Here is a 19,451-nt window from a genome sequence, read left to right as displayed (position 1 = left end):
AAAGGCAAGTCTTTCCCCCTCCCACCCCCTTCAACACATGCTGTCCCTGTGATTCTGCAGATCTCCCCATACCTATGCTGAATAAAAGCAGTAAAGCTCAAATGCTACACAAGTCCAGCAATCCCAGTATCCTGTCTGCCACAGAAGCTTCCCAAGTTACTGTATGCAGATCTGGTCACTTCATTTCAAAGGACAACAATTTATTTTTATTTCTTCACAGCATTTTATATACCACACGGGAGCCAGTAAAGGCGACTATGCGGTTTACAACAAAACATAATATAAAGAGAGAAACAGCGGATAGAGAAAATAAGAGGGAGACTACTAGGAAGGAACACCAAAACCTAGACAGAATTGGTGAGTTTTAAGAAGAAAGTCTTCAGGGGCGTTCCATAAATGAGGGCCGAGACTGCTAAAAATAGATGCATGGAAGATGAAGAAAAAGAAGTGAACCACAAAATATTCAGAGAAGGGCAACCAAAATGAAGAGAGGCTAAACAGGTTCCAGATCTTCAGTTTGGATAAAAATGGCCGAGAGTTAAAATAGCAGAAAGAAAACACTTTCACTCAGCACAAAGTTAAACTTGAAATTTGTTGACCACGGACTTAGTGAAAGCAGTCTGCACAGCTGGCTTTAGACAAGTTCCTGGAGGAAAAGACCAAAACCCATTAGCCACACTGACTAGAGAAAGCCACTACTTATCACTGGGTATAACCAGACAGGATTTTCTTTGGGATGCTACTGGGTACTTGTGACCTGGCTTAGCCATTCTCAGGCACAGGATGCTGGGCTTAATGGATTGATCTGACCCAGTATGGCACATCTTATGTTTTCAATCATAACAGGGAGATCCATTCGCTGTTACTTACTCACGGGATAGTGATCCTAGTCTACTTGAACAATAATTGTTAATGGTCCTGTCCTCAAGAAATACTATTAAGCAGTGGGGGGCCTTTGTGTTCCAGCCCCCCTCAAACTGAGGTGTTGTCTGCCGCTTTAGCTGGTGGGGGTCCTTAAGCCCTGCCAGCGGAAGCCCTCACCTCAATGTATGCACAAAAACCAAGGTCTGGCTATGCACCTACTAACCTTAACCATATCCTTTAGCAACATATTCCACAGCTAATTTGTGTTGTCAAAAAATACTTCCTCCAAATGATATCTATTAATACTATTTGAAAGAGTAAACAATGTTCGCATTTACCATTCCACTCATGATTTATAAACCACTATCATCTTCTCAGAATCTTCCTTCTCTAAGCTGAAGAGTACTTGTTCAACTTTTTTTTCATTAAGATGTTGTTCTTGCCTCATTTTTGCTGCCCTTTGTATCTTTTGAGATGGGGTAGCCAGAATTGCACACTATACTTAAGTACTATTGCAAACTGACATGAATAGAGTAAGCAGCAATGAGGTCTTAGCTGCTAATTTGCTTTCCTTTAGTCCCTCTAGACTATCACTGATGGATTAGGCACTCTTACCTGAAGAAGAAGATTGAGAATACACTGAACTTCTAGTAGGCGAATAAGTGGGTTGTGCAGTCCTCTGAAAGTCAGTCTACAAATAGAAATGCAGAAGAGGCCGAGACCACCAGCAAGAAAAGGGAACAAGCCGAAGAGCACCAAACACAACCCCTGAAGAAGCTGTGAGGACCAGGGTCAGGGCAACAGCCCTGTCTTCCTGCTACACTGCTGCCAATGTATAAAATTATGAATTCAACACAAAAAACTTTTTTTTTCTGGTCAATGCGAGTGTGAAAGTTATCTTCTACGGTCATCATATACCCTGGTAACTGCCTTTTGCCGCCCTGGAAAAAAAAAAAAAAAAGTGGGCTCTGTGACTGTCTAAAAGAAAGTAAATTATCAGGCAAGACCTAATTTCTCCTTCCACAGTGTCCCTCTAGACCATCACAGATGGGGAAGTACCAAAGCAGTGACCTCTTGCGTGGGAACTCTGCAGCCTGTACTCCAGCACACGAGCTCTAAACTCCGCATCCTGGCGCACCTGAATAACCGATAACGATGTGCAAAAGTGTGAAGGACAACCAAGCAGCCACCCTGCAAATGTCGAGACATCACCAAGGAATGTTCTGCCCAGAAAGAGGCCTGCATCCTAGTCAAATGCATCTTCAAGAATTCTGGTACCACATTTCCATGAAGTAGACAAGCTGACGCTATGGCCTCTTTGATCCACCAAGCAATGGTTGCTTTAGAGGCCGCTGCACCTTGCCGAGAGCCCCCGACGAGCACAAAGCCGATCAGTCTGCCCAAACTTCTGAGAAACAAGGAAATAACATTGGAGTGCCCGTTGCATGTCCAAACAATGGAGCCTGCACGGATCTTCTGACCCTGAACGATCCCCAAGCACCAGAAGGACCACAAACTAATTGACATGAAAGGGAGACACCACCTTAAACAGGAAGGAAGGGACCAACCAAAGCTCCACTTTATCCAGAAAAAATAGCAGGAACGGAACCAGACAACACCTGTAACTCCAATACAACTGGTCAAAAGAGTAGCCCCTTCCTTTCTGAGTACACTACCAAAACCCTTATCCACACTCATCACTTCTTGCTTAGACTGCTGCAACTTGTTTCTTACAGGTCTCTCACTAAGCCATTTTGCTCCCCTTCAATCTGTTCAAAATTCTGATGCACGACTCATTCTGCCAGTGTAACTTTGCTCACGTTAGCCCTCTCAAGTCACTTCATTGGCTCCCTATCCGTTTCCATATAGAGTTCAAACTCCTCTTATTGACTTACAAGTGCATTCACTCTGCAGCTCCTCATCTCTTTCTACACTCCTCCCTGGGAACTCCATTCACTGGGTAACTCTCTCTTATCTATGCCCTTTTTCTCCACCGTTAACTTCAGACTCCATTCCTTTTATCTTGCTGCACCGTACGCCTGGAATAGACTTCCTGAGTCAGTACGTCAAGCTCCATCTCTGGCTGTCTTCAAATCTAGGCTAAAAGCCCACCTTTTAAAGGCTGCTTTTAACTCCTAACCCCTATTGACTTGTTTAGTATCCATACCTGTTTTATTATTCCCAACTTAAGTATTTCCCTTACCCCTTATTTGTCTGTCCTGATTAAATTGTAAGCTCTGTCGAGCAGGGACCATTTCTATGTTAAAGTGTACAGTGCTGTGTAAATCTAGTAGTGCTATAGAAATGATTAGTAGTAGTAATAATAATAAAGGATGCCGAGACCAGGACAGAATGAGATTAAAACCTCAAGGTGGTATGGATGGCTGGCCGAACTGGGGGCCAGAGAAGTCGCACTCCGTGCAGGAAGTGCTGCACATCTGGGAGAACTGCCAGGGACTTGCCCCTGAAAACAGGCCTGCACCTTGAGAGACAACGAAGCCAGCCTACAAAACATCCAGAATGTTGGGAAGAGAGGCTTTCAGGGGCACAATGCCGCGAACCTGACATCATCCCTCAAAGATCCAACAAACGCGCATATAGGCGATGGAAATAGGCCTACAAGATGATAAAAAAGAGTCGCAATGACTGGGGCAGAGTAACTCCGCTTCTTCAAGCGTGCCCGCTCAAGGGCCAGGCATTAAGAGAATCGGGCCAGGTCTTCCATGAACACCAGCCCCTGCGCCAGAAGGGTGGCTGAACTGGGCAGATGAAGAGGCTGACTCACTAGCAATTGAACCAAGTCTCCATACTATAGTCTTCAGGGCCAATTGGATGCTATCAGAATCATCAGCCCTTGATGGCGCTGTATGCACTGTATCACCCTGCCCATGAGAGACCAGGAAGGAAACACAAAAAGAGCCCCAATGTAGGCCAAGGCTGCACCAATGCATCCAGGCCCCCCGCCTGACTGTCTCTACTCCTGCTAAAAAATAAATGGGGGACCTGGGTGTTGACAGACATTGCGAAGGATGAGCACACACAGCTGTGGATTGAGCCTCCACTCTCTGGAATGCAGAAGATGACTACTGAGATAGTCAGCCTGCACATTGTCGACCCTGATGTGAGCTGCCAAAAGATCCACGAGATGGTCCTCTGCCCACACAAAGAGAATGCCCGCCTCCCTTGCTACCCGAGGGCTCTTTGTCCCCCCCCCCCCCTACCATTGAGATACGCCACAGCCGAGGTGTTGACAGAACATTTGCACTGCCTTCCGCCATCCCCAGGAGGAACTCGAAATGTGGCCAAGGCCAGGCAGATCACCCTGTTTCCAGGACATTGATAGACAAGGCCATTTACACGACAGACTAGCTCCCAAGGGCCACGTGACCCACAAAATGAGTTCCTCAGCTGGAAAGACTGGAATCCATGGTGACCATTGTCCAAGTCAAGGACACTAGACTGACCCCAACTACCAGATGAGAATGATCCAGACACCAGCACAAACTGGCCATCAGCAAGGACCAAAGAGGCAACCTGATCTCCAGCTTCTGAGACTGAGGGGACCACAATGAGAGTAGCACCGACAGCAGAGGGCGCATATGAGACCTCACCCAAGGTACCACCTCCAGGGTTGCCAATATGGACCCCCAACACCCGCAGATACCATTTCACCAGTGGACTTCTGGACTGAAGCAGAGAGCAATGACACCTGTCCCTGGCGTTTCTAAACCCATTCCTCGGTCAAGAAAACTCTGCCCTGTACTGTGTTGAAACACACACCCAAATATTCCAAGACCTCAGAAGGCTGGAGATAACTCTTGGCTAAGTTGACCATTCAACCCAACTCCTGAAGCAACTGCACGACCTGAGCCGTGTCCCAACACTGTGAAAGGACGTCGCCTGGACAAGCCAGTTGCTGAGGTTAAGGATGGATTAGGATTCCCTCCTGCCTCAAGGCTGCTGCCACCAAAATCACTTTAGAAAAGGTGCGAGGAGCCGTGACCAGGTGAAAAGGGAGAACACAAAACTAATGTCTGCCCAAAATGGCAAAGCAAAGGACCACTGATGAGTCTGACGATTGGGAATATGCCTTGGTAAGGATCCAGAGAGGTGAAAAATTTCCCCTGCTGTACCGCGGTAAAGACCAACTTGAGAGTCTCCATATGGAAGGATGGAACCCACAAGGGGCGATTGACCTCCTTGAGATCCAGAATGGGACAGGAGTCCTTCTTTGGAACCACAAAGTAGATGGAGTAGTGGTCGGACCAGTTTGTTGGCCAGGACCATAACCACAGCATGAAGGGCCAGAAGACGACCGAGGGTCTGTCAAACCGTGTGGACTTTTCAGCGCACCCAACAAGGTGACAAAATTAACATATTTTGCTAGGGATGAGCAAACTCCAAAGCGTAACCATCCCAAATGATCTTGAGAACCCACTAGTCTGCGGTAATGTGGGTCCACCTAAATTCCCTTAACCAGTCCTGACCATGTTGCTGACAAGCAGCACACTCTTGCCAGGATGATATCTTTGGGCCTCACAAAACCTACTCCTAGTGCGACAAGGCACAGGTCCTCGAACAAGGCCTATCATCCGGAAGAAGTGGAAATTTAGTATCCCCCAAGCTCTTGATCAGCTTATCTAACTCTTCTCCAAACAACAGCGTACCTTCAAAGGGAAACTTGCTAAGCTTGGACTTGGAGGCCGCATCTGCTGACCAGCCGCACAAACAGACCTCCTAGCCGCAATACTCAGGGCCATGGACTTCACCGCCACACGAAGCAGTCAGAGAACAGACAAAAAAAAGTCCCCATCTCAATGTTGGCCACCACCTGGTCCAAGAGAGACCAGATCAAGCACATGCTCAGCCCAATGGAAGCAGGTCCGAGCCACTAAGCCACCACAAATGGCTGCCTGGAAGCCTAGCACCGCCACATTAAAAACTTGCTTGAGAAGGGTCTCCATTCGACAGTCCTGCAGATCCGTCAGAGCTGTGCCACTGTCCACCAGACCGTAATCTTCTTGGTGACCATAAACACCAGTGCATCCACTTGAGGCGGATGCAAGGGCTCCTGATCCTCCTTAGAAATTGGGTATAGACGCATATAGAGCATGCCAACTGAACAGGGGTGTTCGGAGCATTCCACTGGATCTGGATGACATCCCTAATATCCTGATGCATAGAGAAAAATTTTGCTGACTTGCAGATACCCTTCAGAAGTGGGTCCACTGTCCAAGGGGCTTCCTTAGACGTATCTTCAAAGCGGAGAGTGGCTAACACCTGGGCAACTCCTGGAGCTCGTCCCGCAGCAAAATACAGACCACACACAAATCCTCTCCCAAAGGCAAGTCCTCCGCCCAGCTGTCATCCATGTGCTCTGAAACAGCAAGATTCTCCATAAGTCAATCACACTCCTCCTCAGAAGGCACAAATGTAGCCTCTTCCACAGCATCTAAAGCCCAATCCACATGCCTATTCTTAGAGGATGACCCCTGTAATAGACCCCTCTGCTGAGCTCTCTACTGGCGTTGACAGGGACAGTATATCGCGAGGACAATATCAGGGGGAAAATCCACCACTAGAGGAACAGGATGCACCACACCCGATGCAGCCGACTCCCTTGTAGAGATTAGGTACAGACACGGTAGATCAGAAGGTGGCAAGGCATCCAAGATGGCAGTAGTTTCCGCTGAAAACACGACCACTGCTCCGCGTCCCCTGCAACCTCTGTAGTACTCACCAGCACCTGGCCCAGCACTGCCGACACAGAGGAAGGTGCGGCCTGATCCCCCAAACAGAAGGCGCAGCTGTCCAGTGGCACTGAGCACAGAGTCAACACACTGGACAGTGCTCTGGTAGCGTTGCCATTGCACTGCAGCCCATGTGACAAGGCTAACGGGCATATAAGCGTGAGCCCTATGGAGCACCCCACTGGCCCACGAGAAACAGCTGCAGAGTATCTGGTAAGTGCTCAAGCACCACTGGCCCTTGCCTTGACCTCCGGCAACCTCTTGCCTTTAGAACTGCCAAGATCTGTCACGATCTTGTCCAGCTCATCCCCGAAGAGCAGCCTGCCCTTAAAAGGCAACTGGTAAGTGCTCAAGCACTCTCCCCCCGTGAAAACATTGCTGAGTCTGCTCTTTGTTCTGTTGCTTTTTTTTTTGTATTAGTAATGCTCACTCTCAGAGCAACCAACGGACCAACAAGGGAAAAGGTTGTAGGCAGACCCCTCTCCCTCTGCCCAAGAGCAGCAAGGGAGAACCGGGGAAACAAACAAGGTAGCCTGAAAAAAAACCATCATGAGGAGGAGGGGTGGGGGTGGGGAAGGGACTTGGCTCTAGGTCTCAGTCCCCATCTGGCAAGCAGGAAAAGTCAGCCAGGCATTTGAAAAAACTCAATTCAATTCTATCAAGATCTTCTATACTGCTATAATCCAGCTGAATTTAAAGCGGTTAACGTATTTAATAGAACTTCAAAATGAATGAAGGAATAATAGATATAGATACATAATCAGAAATAATTAAGAGCCTCTTTCAAACAAATATGTTTTTAACATTTTCCTAAAAAGAAAGTAAGATGCTTGCCTTAGATTCAGAGGAAGCTTATTCCATAATCTAACTCCTGAAAAGATAAAAGAAGCTTCCAAAAAAGATTTAAACCAAATATTTCTTAAAGAAGGAAAGCCAAGGTTCAAAGTCCTAAGAAAACCTATTCATTGAAGGGAAAACCAATAACTCTGTCAAACATTCAGAATTCAAGCCAAATATCGATTTTAAAATAAGACAAAGTACTTTAAAATTGATACAGTTACTCACTGTTAACCAATGGAAAGTATGATATGAGAGATGCTATCAAACCGCTGAGTCCTACTAATTAATCTAATAGCCGTATTCTGCATTAGCGTCAACTGTCTCATTTGTTTAGCTGAAATACACATAGAGTTACAATAATCCAATTGGGGCAACAAGACAGCTTGAAACACTGATCTAAAATCTTCTTCCACCAAAATAAATCATATGGCTCGAAGCTGTCAAAGTCTAAAAAAAAAACCTCTTTTAAGGATGTCACTTGTGCCTTTATTTTTTTTTTTTTTGTGAATTGGCTTATGACCCAACAAAAATACTACCTCTTGCTGTGGTCTCACCAGTGTTCCCCGAATCAAAAAATCCTTTTTTAAAAATTTTAAAGGAACCCACTGGGAATGCACAGATCTGCTGAGACTGAGAATAGACCGACTTTCAGGGTGACTGCACAGACCACATATGCCTACTGGAAATTCAGTGTATTCTCAGTCTTCACCTGCTGGTAGGAATGCATAACTCATCTGTGACGGTCTAGAAGAATGCTATGGAAATATATTTCAGTCTAACCTCAGTTGTTTAGAGCACTAAAGCTAGTGCTTATTTGGAAGCAAAAATTTTAGTTTTGTAAGAATGTTGGAATAATGTATTGTATTTTACATGCATTGTCTGTCACCAATTTTTTCTCTGTGATTACTCTGTGACCTCTGATGTGAATTGCCTAGAGAGGTCACACCTATGCAACTTCCTGTGGGGGTGATTAGGCACAGCACATGGAGCTCATGATCTCTCCTAGCCTGAGAATCTATGGTGTGAGCATCCATTACCATCTAAGCACATGGAAAGAGCTGATAATCCAAATGTATAGTATTATGTTTATATAAGCCTGTCTGAATATAATCTAACTACAAACTGTGAGTAAACAGATGTTTTGTTACTTCAACTTTAAAGTGACTCAGCAGTGAATTATTCTGGGGTGTATGTGAGAGAGATGAAGAAAAGAAATTAACATTTCTAAAGCTGAAGCTGTGTGTATAAAATCTGCTAATTATTTACTACAAATAATCCAACAAAAGGGTTATGGGCCCAGCCCAGGAATTGAAAAAGGGAGAAATATTACCAGGCAGTGAAAAAGCCACATTTTTTTCTCTTAAGTTTTAAAAGAAAGATTCAGTCTGTCTCTCTCTCCCCCCACACACCAAACAGGCTAAGAAATGGCTGAGGGAGGAAATTCACCATTTTTCTACTCTCTCAAGGTGCCTAAATTAACTGAATTTAATTATCAGCAATGGGAACTAAGATTCAGATGTCTCCTTCAAGCAAAGAAATTAAATATATGTTTAGACCAAAACAGAACAGCTGAAAATATGGCTGAATGGGACAATGCAAACTATTATGTGAAGTGCATGTTTTTGGAAGCTCTCTCAGAGAAACAAGCCATATTAGTGGAGGCAAAAGATACAGCAAACGAAATTTTATATAAACTGAGAACTATGTATGCAACTACATATGCAAAACAGCAACCAATTTGGTTAGCAGAGTTAAATGAGCCCAAATTAAGGGATAAAAGTAAATGTAATGATCACATTATGCATCTTATGTCTTCATTTCAAAAGTTAGAACTTTCTGGAATTCCCATGTGTGATGCATTGAAAAGAGCATTTCTTTTTACCTCACTATCAAAGAAGTTTGATGTTTTTAGGTCTGTAAATGAAGCCATTGAAGGGCAATCTTTTGAACAGGCAGCATCAAAACTGAGGCAGGAATGCATAATTAATGATTCTGAGGAGATGTGTTCTCAAAGCAAGTCAGAGAGAAATGAAACAAATTTCTTGGCAAAGAACAGAGGAAGGCGGAGCTATGGGAAAACTCCACCCAAGGGCAAGCTGATTTGCTATTCATGTGGAAAGGAGGGACATGTATCTAAATGGTGTAAGGAAACACAAAACACCCCCTCTAGCTCACCTAAGCCAATGGAACAAAAGAATTTTCCAAGCAGGACATGTACAAAAGACAATGATAAACATAAGAGCTTTCTAATGGCAGAAAAATCTTTGACTATGGTAAATAATAATTCAAATGAAAGTACTTGGATTTTGGATTCGGGGAGCACATGCCATTTAACCAATTGTAAGGATTTCTTTCAGGAAATGAGTCCAGAAGAAGGTATTCTTCAAACTGCAAACGCAGGGACTACTCAGATCCAAGCAAAAGGCATTGGATTCTTAAAATGCAAAGTGTCTAATGAAGTTAAAGAAATTCCTGTAAGTGATGTCTTGTATATTCCCCAAGCAGTTTGCAATATGCTTAGTGTATCTACATTAGATAAGAAGGGATTTGAAAACAGTAAGTGCACAATCTCTAAAAATGATGAAGTGTATGCTGAAGCTTTTATGCATAATGATGTTTATAAACTGAGCATTTCAGGTGAAGCCTCACATCTGGCGCAAGTAAGGAAGAATGATGGTAAATGTAGTCTGGAAATCTGGCACCGCCGCCTGGGACATCGTGATTTTAAGGTGATCCAGGATCTTCACAGTGGGCAACTAGCCACAGGCATTCAGATAAGTGCAGATACTGGTAAAATGGAGAAATGCATAGACTGTGTTACTCAAAAAGGTGTGAGACCCTCATTTCCTGCATACACAGGAAATAGGAGTAATAAAGTACTGGACTTAATACACAGTGACTTATGTGGACCGTTTAATATCCCATCATTGGGAAATAACAGATTTGTGCTAATATTCTTGGATGATTTCTCTAGATATTGTGTGGCCTATTTGCTGAAAGAAAAAAGTCAAGTCACAGACATGCTGAAGAAATACGTAGCCATGGTGAGCAATAAATTTGAAAGAAAACCAAAGGTTCTTCAGACCGACAATGGTGGTGAGTTCACTTCACAAAGCATGCGCACATTTCTAGAACAAGAAGGCATTCAGCATATCACAACAGTAGCTTATACACCAGAGCAAAATTCTGTTGCAGAGAGAAAATTTAGATCACTTGTGGAAATGACCAGATGTATGCTGTCAGATAGCAATCTCCCTAAAAGACTATGGGGGGAAGCCATTCTCACAGCAGTGTACCTACAAAACAGAATGCCAACTAAAGGCGCTGAGCGCACACCACATGAGACATGGCATGGTAGGAAGCCAAACCTGTCACACATAAGAACATTTGGAAGTACAGCATATGCTCATGTACCAAAGCAAAGAAGGCATAAGCTGGATTCCACAACAGAAAGGGGCATTTTAGTTGGCTATGCTCCAGGACACAAAGGATATAGAATTTTGAATCTGAAAACTGGCATTGTTGGCATAAGACATGTTACATATTTTGATGAAAACAAAAGGGTTGATAAAGGCTGGATTATCCCAGATGAGCCTTATCATCCAGAATATGAAACTAGAACCATAATAGACATGCCAGTGTATATAAATGCCATACCAAGGCAGATGTCTGAAAGCAACTCATCTGTATCTAACGAGGAACAGGCAGAGGAAGCAGACACAGAAAGGATCATTGCAGGAGACAGTACAGTTGGAGAAGGGGAATCAATTAGAGAAGGACTCTCAGATTTAGAGGATGCGGAAAGGTCGGACCAACCTGTTGTCAGACGCTCATCCAGGGAAAACAAAGGTGTTCCACCCCCAAGACTGTCTTACCTAACAAAGTCAGCAGAAGCTCAAGAGCCCTTAACATGGGATGAGATTGAGAAAATGCCAGCAGAAGAAGCTGCTGAATGGCGTAAAGCTGCACAAGAAGAAATTGATGCATTGGATAAAAATAATACTTGGATTCTTACAAAATTACCTCCTGGCAAGAAAGCTATAGGATGCAAATGGGTATTCAAGTTAAAAAGGAATGCACAAGGAAAAGTGGAAAGGTATAAAGCCAGATTAGTCGCAAAGGGATATCTTCAAAAATATGGAGAAGATTTTGATGAAGTGTTTGCACCTGTAGTGAAACACACGACAATTAGAACACTTCTGAGCATTGCAGTCTCAAAAGGCATGCAAGTCAACCACATTGATGTGAAAACAGCATTTCTTCATGGAGATATAACTGAAGACTTGTACATGGAACAGCCAACAGGTTTCATAAATACAAAACAAAGACAGCTAGTGTGTAAATTAAACAAAGGTCTTTATGGATTAAAGCAAAGTGCAAAATGTTGGAATGACAAATTGCATGAAATATTGACAAATTTAGGATTTAAGCAAGGTGAAGCAGATAAATGCTTGTACACTAGGTGCAGAAATGGACAATATGCATACATTTTAGCTTTTGTTGATGATCTGCTCATTGCAAGCGAAAGTGAGCAAGAGTACAAGGACATTGTAAAATATTTAAACCTGAATGTTGAGATAAAAGAACTTGGTAATGTGTCATACTATCTTGGTATAGAAATTGAGAAACAAAATGATGGTTCTTATCTTCTAAGCCAGAAGCAGAAAATAAATGAGCTTATTGAAAGTTTAGGTATGCAAGATGCCCAAGTTGTAAGCACTCCCATGATCACTGATTTTCTGAAGGATGAAACAGTAAGAGAACCTTTACCAGATAACATCCAATATAGATCAGCCATAGGTAAGCTTTTATATCTGACTACCACATACAGGGCTGATATAGCAAATGCAGTAGGAATTTTGAGCAGAAGGGTCAGCTCACCTACCAAATCAGATTGGACTGCAGTTAAAAGGATGGTAAGGTATTTAAAGGGTACCATTGATTGTAAATTAAAGATTTCAGCCAATAGTAATCCAAAACTAATATGTTACTGTGATTCAGATTGGGCAGGGGATCATTCTGATTATAAATCCACAAGTGGATATGTGTTTATGTATGGAAATGTACAAATTTCTTGGGCCAGTCATAAACAAAGTATTGTGAGTCTGTCTTCTACAGAAGCTGAATATGTGGCTGTATCAGAAGCATGCAGAGAACTGATGTGGATTGAAAAACTTTTGCTGGATTTTGGAATAGCTGAACAGAGACCAATCCAGATAATGGAAGATAATCAGAGCTGCATCAGACTGTCAAAGAATGACAAGGTTCAGTCACGCACCAAGCACATCGCAACGAAATATCACAACGTGCGAGAGCTGGCGAAAGAAGGGGTCATCAGTCTAGACTATTGTCACACCAGTGAGATGACAGCTGACATCATGACCAAACCGTTACCCAGAGAACGTTTTGAGAATCTGCGAATAAAGCTTGGACTTTGTATGAATTAATAATTGCATGACAGTTATGCATGAGAAGGGGTTTGTTGGAATAATGTATTGTATTTTACATGCATTGTCTGTCACCAATTTTTTCTCTGTGATTACTCTGTGACCTCTGATGTGAATTGCCTAGAGAGGTCACACCTATGCAACTTCCTGTGGGGGTGATTAGGCACAGCACATGGAACTCATGATCTCTCCTAGCCTGAGAATCTATGGTGTGAGCATCCATTACCATCTAAGCACATGGAAAGAGCTGATAATCCAAATGTATAGTATTATGTTTATATAAGCCTGTCTGAATATAATCTAACTACAAACTGTGAGTAAACAGATGTTTTGTTACTTCAACTTTAAAGTGACTCAGCAGTGAATTATTCTGGGGTGTATGTGAGAGAGATGAAGAAAAGAAATTAACATTTCTAAAGCTGAAGCTGTGTGTATAAAATCTGCTAATTATTTACTACAAATAATCCAACAAAGAAAGCAAAATTAAGGACAGTATTTGCAATGCCATCTTATCCAGATGATTGAGCGGCCCCCTCCAACAAAGACAAGATGGAAGAGTGCGGTGAAAGGATGACTTTAGCCCTGATGGCACTCCATGGAGGGGGCTCCTACTCCCTTGCATATCTGAGAAGGAATGGGTGATGCTTTTATTGATTTATTTTATTGTTTTTTATATTTTAATTCTATGATTGTTTATATTTTATTAATTTACATAGATACATAAGTATTGCCATACTGGGACAGATCGAAGGTCCATCAAGCCCAGCATCCTGTTTCCAACAGTGGCCAATCCAGGTCACAAGTACCTGGAAAGATCCTAAAACAGTACAATACATTTTATGCTGCTTATCTTAGAAATAAGCAGTGGAATTTCCCCAAGTCCATTTTAATAATAGCTTATGGACTTTTCCTTGAGGCTATCCAAACCTTTTTTAAACCCTAACTGCTTTTACTACTTTGATGCATTTTTGTTTAATGCAATATATCAATAAATCAAATCAAGAGCTACAAATTCCACTTGCCCAGAGATCTAAAGCAGAGGCAGCAACATAGCTAAAAAAACAAACAAAAGAAAAAGAACAGAGGTCTTCAAGCTGGTACATATGTAGGCCCTATAGCATGCATCAGCTTGGATGGCCTAAACTGTGAATTACAACAATTTTTAAACATTGCTGCTGGAACATAGATCTCTGGGAAGGGGAATTCTGGCACCCCTGATTGAGATCAAAGAAGCAGGACAGATATAGGAAAATATTGAACATGGGTTATCATATAATCTCCAGTCACCACGTAGCCTCTTAATTCTTGTTCTTGCCTTCCCATCTGGGACTTCACTCTTCTTCTCTACCCATGCCTCTAAGTCCCCACTCTCGTTTCTTCTTCCCTACCCAATCCTCTAGTCCCCACACTCGTCCTCCCCCTCCCCCACAGATCTCATTTACGCACTTAATCCCTGCTCATTTCCCTCTAATCCTGAGGCTCTTTCCTGACCCCCCGAGATACCTTCTCTCACTCAAAACTTATAATCCTTTTACTCTACCCTTCCTGAGCATCTCCCCCACCCCTCCACTTATTCTCTCAATCTACACACTCCCTGTCCTCCAATCCTCAGGTTCTCACAGTGCCCGCCCTCATCACCAGGGGTCTGCCTCTCTGTATCACTCAACTTTCCAGTCCCAGCCTTCCCCTTTTCACCCAGGGCCTCTCTCCTGCTCTCACCCTACAAAACAGTAGAATAGGAAGTCTGTATCCTGATTCTCCTTTTCATCCCTCAGTCTTTCCCAGCCTACAATACTCTCCAGTCAAATTACTGTGGGCCACTGGTTCATATTTATTTCTTAAATGTATGTGGCACTGCACCTTTTAGTTTTTAGTCTAGGCAGTTAACCCAGAAGGCGGTAAGGCAGTGAACTCCCAATATTTATTTTAGGCTGATGTCAGTTTCTTCTATGTTTAGGGTCAGACATTGGCGGCACTCACGAATGTTCTTCATCCCAAAATAAAAACAGGCTCATTGTTTACCTCACTCTCAATGCAGTGGCTGTTGTGGCCCCAGAAGAAGGTAAAATTATGTATCAAACCTGATAATTTTCTTTCCATTAATCATCGCAGATCAATCCATAGACTGGTGGGTAGTGTCCATCTACCAGCAGGTGGAGATAGAGAGCACTCTTTTGCCTCTTTATATGTGGTCATGTGCTACCAGGAAATCCTCAGTATAATCAATATCAAAGCTCCATCCGCAGGAATCACCAAACATAGAGCATTACACCCAAAAAGGGACACTCGCCACCCAACCACCGCCGAAGCAGGGGGGGGGGCACCCACACCCGCCGACGCGGGGGAACTGGCATATCCTGCTACTGCAACCGTGAGAGGAGCTGGCTTAACTCATCACCGCCAAAGCAAGAGGGAAACAAAGCTACCCTACTGCCACACGAAGCGGGAGGGAGCACTGGCATAATTTAGTTACAAATCAAACCACCGTCGAAACGGGGGGAAAGAAGCAGCAGCTCACTGTAACACAAAGTCGTCCCAACTCCAGGGAAATCCAAGTGGAAGACCTTGAACTCGAAGTCCTCCTGAACAGGAACTGAAGTCTAAACTTGAACCTGAAATATAACTGAACTAGAACTAACAGTACAGATATCAGGGAGGGACTATGGATTGATCTGCTATGATTAATGGAAAGAAAATTATCAGGTATGATACATAATTTTACCTTCCATATCATCAAGAGTATCAATCCATAGACTGGAGGGATGTACCCAAGCAGTACTCACCCAGGGCGGGACATGGAAATCCCAGAACGCAACATTGAAGCTCCAAACTGGGCCTCGGCCCGTGCTGCCACGTCCTACCGATAATGCCGTGAGAAGGTATGAGCCGACGCCCAAGTCGCTGATATGCAAATCTCCTCCAAGGAAACTGACCTGGACTCTGCCATCGAAGCCGCCTGTGCTCTAGTAGAATGAGCTTTCAGCTGGATAGGCGGCACCTTCCCTGCGGCCACATAAGCCGCCGCAATCGTTTCCTTGACCCATCGTGCCACGGTAGGTTTAGATGCCTGCAGACCCCTACGGGGGCCCGCGAACAGCACGAGCAGGTGATCCAACTTCCGGAAATCGTTGGTCACTTCTGATGATAACTCGTCTAACATCCAGGCATCTGAGAGCACGATACTCCTCTGGATAATCCTCCCTACGGAAGGAGGGTAGACAAAGCTGCTGATTCACATGGAAGCGAGAAACAATCTTGGGCAGGAAGGAAGGCACTGGGCAAATACAGACTCCTGCCTCCGTTAACCGCAGGAACGGCTCTCTACACGAGAGCGCCTGGAGCTCGGAAACCCTCCTGGCTGAAGCGATTGCCACCAAAAAGACCGCTTTCAACGTCAGGTCCTTCAGAGACAGCCGCGATAATGACTCAAAGGGCGGCTTCTGCAAGGCCCGCAGATGGAGATTCCATGTAGGCACTATTGAGTGCAGAGGAGGGCGTAGGTGATTAACCCCTTTGAGAAAACGCACCACATCTGGCTGAGAAGCCAGGGAAGCACCCTTCAGGCGACTCCTGAAGCAAGCTAGAGCCGCTACCTGGACCTTAAGAGAGATGAGCGACGGACCTTTCTCCAGACCTTCTTGCAGGAACGCCAACACTGAAGCAATTGGCGCCGTGAAGCGCGACAGGGATCCTGCCTTTCACCATGATACAAAGGTACGCCATACCCTGGCGTATGTAGTAGAAGTAGAGCGCTTTCGTGGTCTCAGCATAGTGGCGATGACCTTGTTCAAGAAACCCTTCTTCTTCAGCCGTTCCGCTCAAGAGCCAGGCCGTAAGACCAAAGGGGGAAGGATGCTCCATCACCACGGGACCCTGATGCAACCCCGCTCCGCTGGAAGCTGCAGAGGACTGTCTACAGAAAGCCGGATCAGGTCCGCATACCAAGGGCATCTGGGCCAGTCTGGACCCACCAGGACCACCCGGCCTGGGTGTTTCGCCACCCGGCTGAGAATTCTGCCCAGCATAGGCCAAGGTGGGAACACGTAGAGAAGCTCCTGTACCGGCCACTGCTGGAGAAGAGCATCGACCCCCAGAGATCGAGGGTCCCGTCCTCTGCTGAAGAACCGCGGCACTTGGCCGAGGTCGCCATCAGATCCAAGGTCAGCATGCCCCAGCGCTTTGTAATCTCCGAGAACACCCGGGCAGACAGCTGCCACTCTCCGGGATCCAAGGTATGACGACTGAGAAAGTCCGCCTCGACATTCAGGACTCCGGCAATGTGAGCTGCCGACAGCTGGTCCAGTTTCGCCTCTGCCCACTGGCATAACTTCATGGCCTCCCTGGCTAGGGGGACGCTCCTGGTACCTCCCTGGCGATTGACATAGGCCACGGCCGTGGCATTGTCTGACAGGATTCGAACCGGCTTCAGTATCAGTACCTGAAGGAACGCTTGAAGCGCCATCCGAATGGCCAGAAGTTCCAAGAGGTTGATGGACCACTTCGCTTCCGCTGGCGACCATATCCCCTGCGCTGTCCTTCCTAGGCAGTGGGCTCCCCAGCCCGTCAGGCAGGCGTCCATCGTAACGACAATCCACTCCGGGGATGCGAGAGGCATACCGGCTGACAACTTGTCTGACCTCAGCCACCAACTTAGCGCCCTTCACACGACCAAGTCCAGGGGAAGGCGAACTGCGTAATCCTCCGAAACTGGAGTCCAGCGCCGCAGAAGAGAGTGCTGTAGTGGTCTCATATGGGCCCTGGACCAGGACACTACCTTCATCGTGGCCGCCATGGAGCCCAACAGTTGCACATAATCCCAAGCCCGAGGAGCTGAGGAGGCTAGGAACCGGCCCACCTGGGTCTGAAGCTTGAGGCTCTGGTTGTCCGGCAGGAACACTGCCCACTTGGGTGTCGAACCGAACACCCAGATACTCCAAGGACTAAGACGGGTGCAGCTGACTTTTCACCCGGTTGATGATCCATCCCAGGGAGCTCAGAAGAGCAATGACCCTGTCCGTCGCTCTCCCACACTCCGCAAAGGAGGGAGCTCGAATCAGCCAGTCGTCCAGGTAGGGATGGACTTGCACTTCTTCCTTGTGGAGATAAGCCGGAATGACCACCACTACTTTGGAGAAGGTCCACGGAGCCTTAGCCAACCCGAACAGGAGGGCTCTGAACTGGAAGTGCCCCCAGCACTGCAAAGCGCAGGAAGCGCTGATGAGGCGGCCAGATGGGAATGTGCAGATAAGCTTCCTTGATGTCCAAGGATGCCAGGAATTCTCCTTCTTGTACCGCAGCAGTCACGGAGCGGAGAGCCTCCATACGGAAATGCCGTATTCGCAAGGCCCGATTGACTCCCTTGAGGTCGAGAATAGGCCGAGAAGAGCCACCTTTCTTTGGCACCACAAAGTAAATGGAGTAACGTCCTGTGCCACACTGCTCTACGGGCACTGGGACCACCGCCCCAAGGCGGAGCAAGTTGTCTAGAGTCTGCTGAACTGCTGCCACTTTGAGGGGAGACTTGCAGGGAGAGTTCACGAACCCGTCTCTCAGAGGCCGGCAGAACTCCAACTTGTAGCCGTCTCTGATGACTTCTAGAACCCAAGCGTCTGAAGTTACCCTGGTCCACTCGCCCAGAAAAGAGGACAGCCTTCCTCCTATCTGCTCTGGGCCATGGACCAGGGCCCCGTCATTGGGTACGAGACCCTGGGGGAGGGCCGGAGGAAGAACCTCCTGAGCGGCGGTCTCTGCGAAAGGAATGCTGCTTCGGGGAGAACCTCTGCTTGAAGGAGGAGGAGCCCGACTTGCCTGGGCGATACCGACGGGCTTCTTGCAAACGGCCCTTAGAGGAACCAGGGTGAGCACCGCTGGCCCTTGCCTTGACCTCCGGCAACCTCTTGCCTTTAGAGCTGCCAAGATCCGTCACAATCTTGTCCAGCTCATCCCCGAAGAGCAGCCTGCCCTTAAAAGGCAACTTGGCTAAGCGGGATTTGGAGGCATGGTCAGCTGACCAATGCTTAAGCCATAGCCATCGATGGGCAGAGACTGTCTGAGACATACCTTTAGCCGAGGCTCTCAAAACATCATACAGCAAGTCTGCCAAGTAAGCCAAGCCCGACTCCAGAACCGGCCAATCCGCCCTCAAGGAAGGATCCGAGGGGGAGGCCCGCTGCACCACCGTCAGGCATGCCCTGGCCACATAGGAGCCGCAAACCGAGGCCTGCAAACTCAAGGCGGCCGCCTCAAAGGCTAACTTTAAGGCCGCTTCCAATTTCCTGTCCTGTGAATCCTTAAGGGCAGAGCCACCTTCCACCGGCAAAGCCGTCTTCTTTGTCAACGCAGTGATTAGAGAGTCCACTGCCGGCCAGCGCAAGGCCTCCTGTTCACCCCCTGGCAGAGGGCACAGACGAGTCATGGCCCTGGCTACCTTGAGGTTCGCCTCTGGAGAATCCCATTGAGCCGAAATTAGAGTTTTCATGGCTTCATGGATGTGGAAGGTCCTGGAAGGGCGCTTGGTTCCAAACATAATAGCGGAACCCGCCAAGGCTGA

The 19,451-nt window shown here is 46.1% G+C and overlaps 1 protein-coding gene across 3 annotated transcripts in view; it reads right to left on the bottom strand.

Moving 5' to 3' along the window:
• Positions 1 to 19,451, bottom strand: part of INCENP (inner centromere protein) — a 320,967-nt gene that overhangs the window by 504 nt on the left and 301,012 nt on the right. The gene's annotated exons all lie outside the window — the stretch shown is intronic.

Source organism: Microcaecilia unicolor, chromosome 4 (assembly GCF_901765095.1).
Source record: "Microcaecilia unicolor chromosome 4, aMicUni1.1, whole genome shotgun sequence".
Classification (NCBI taxonomy): domain Eukaryota; kingdom Metazoa; phylum Chordata; class Amphibia; order Gymnophiona; family Siphonopidae; genus Microcaecilia; species Microcaecilia unicolor.
Note: the sequence above shows the minus strand (reverse complement) of the source record. Positions and strands in the feature narration are given on the sequence as shown.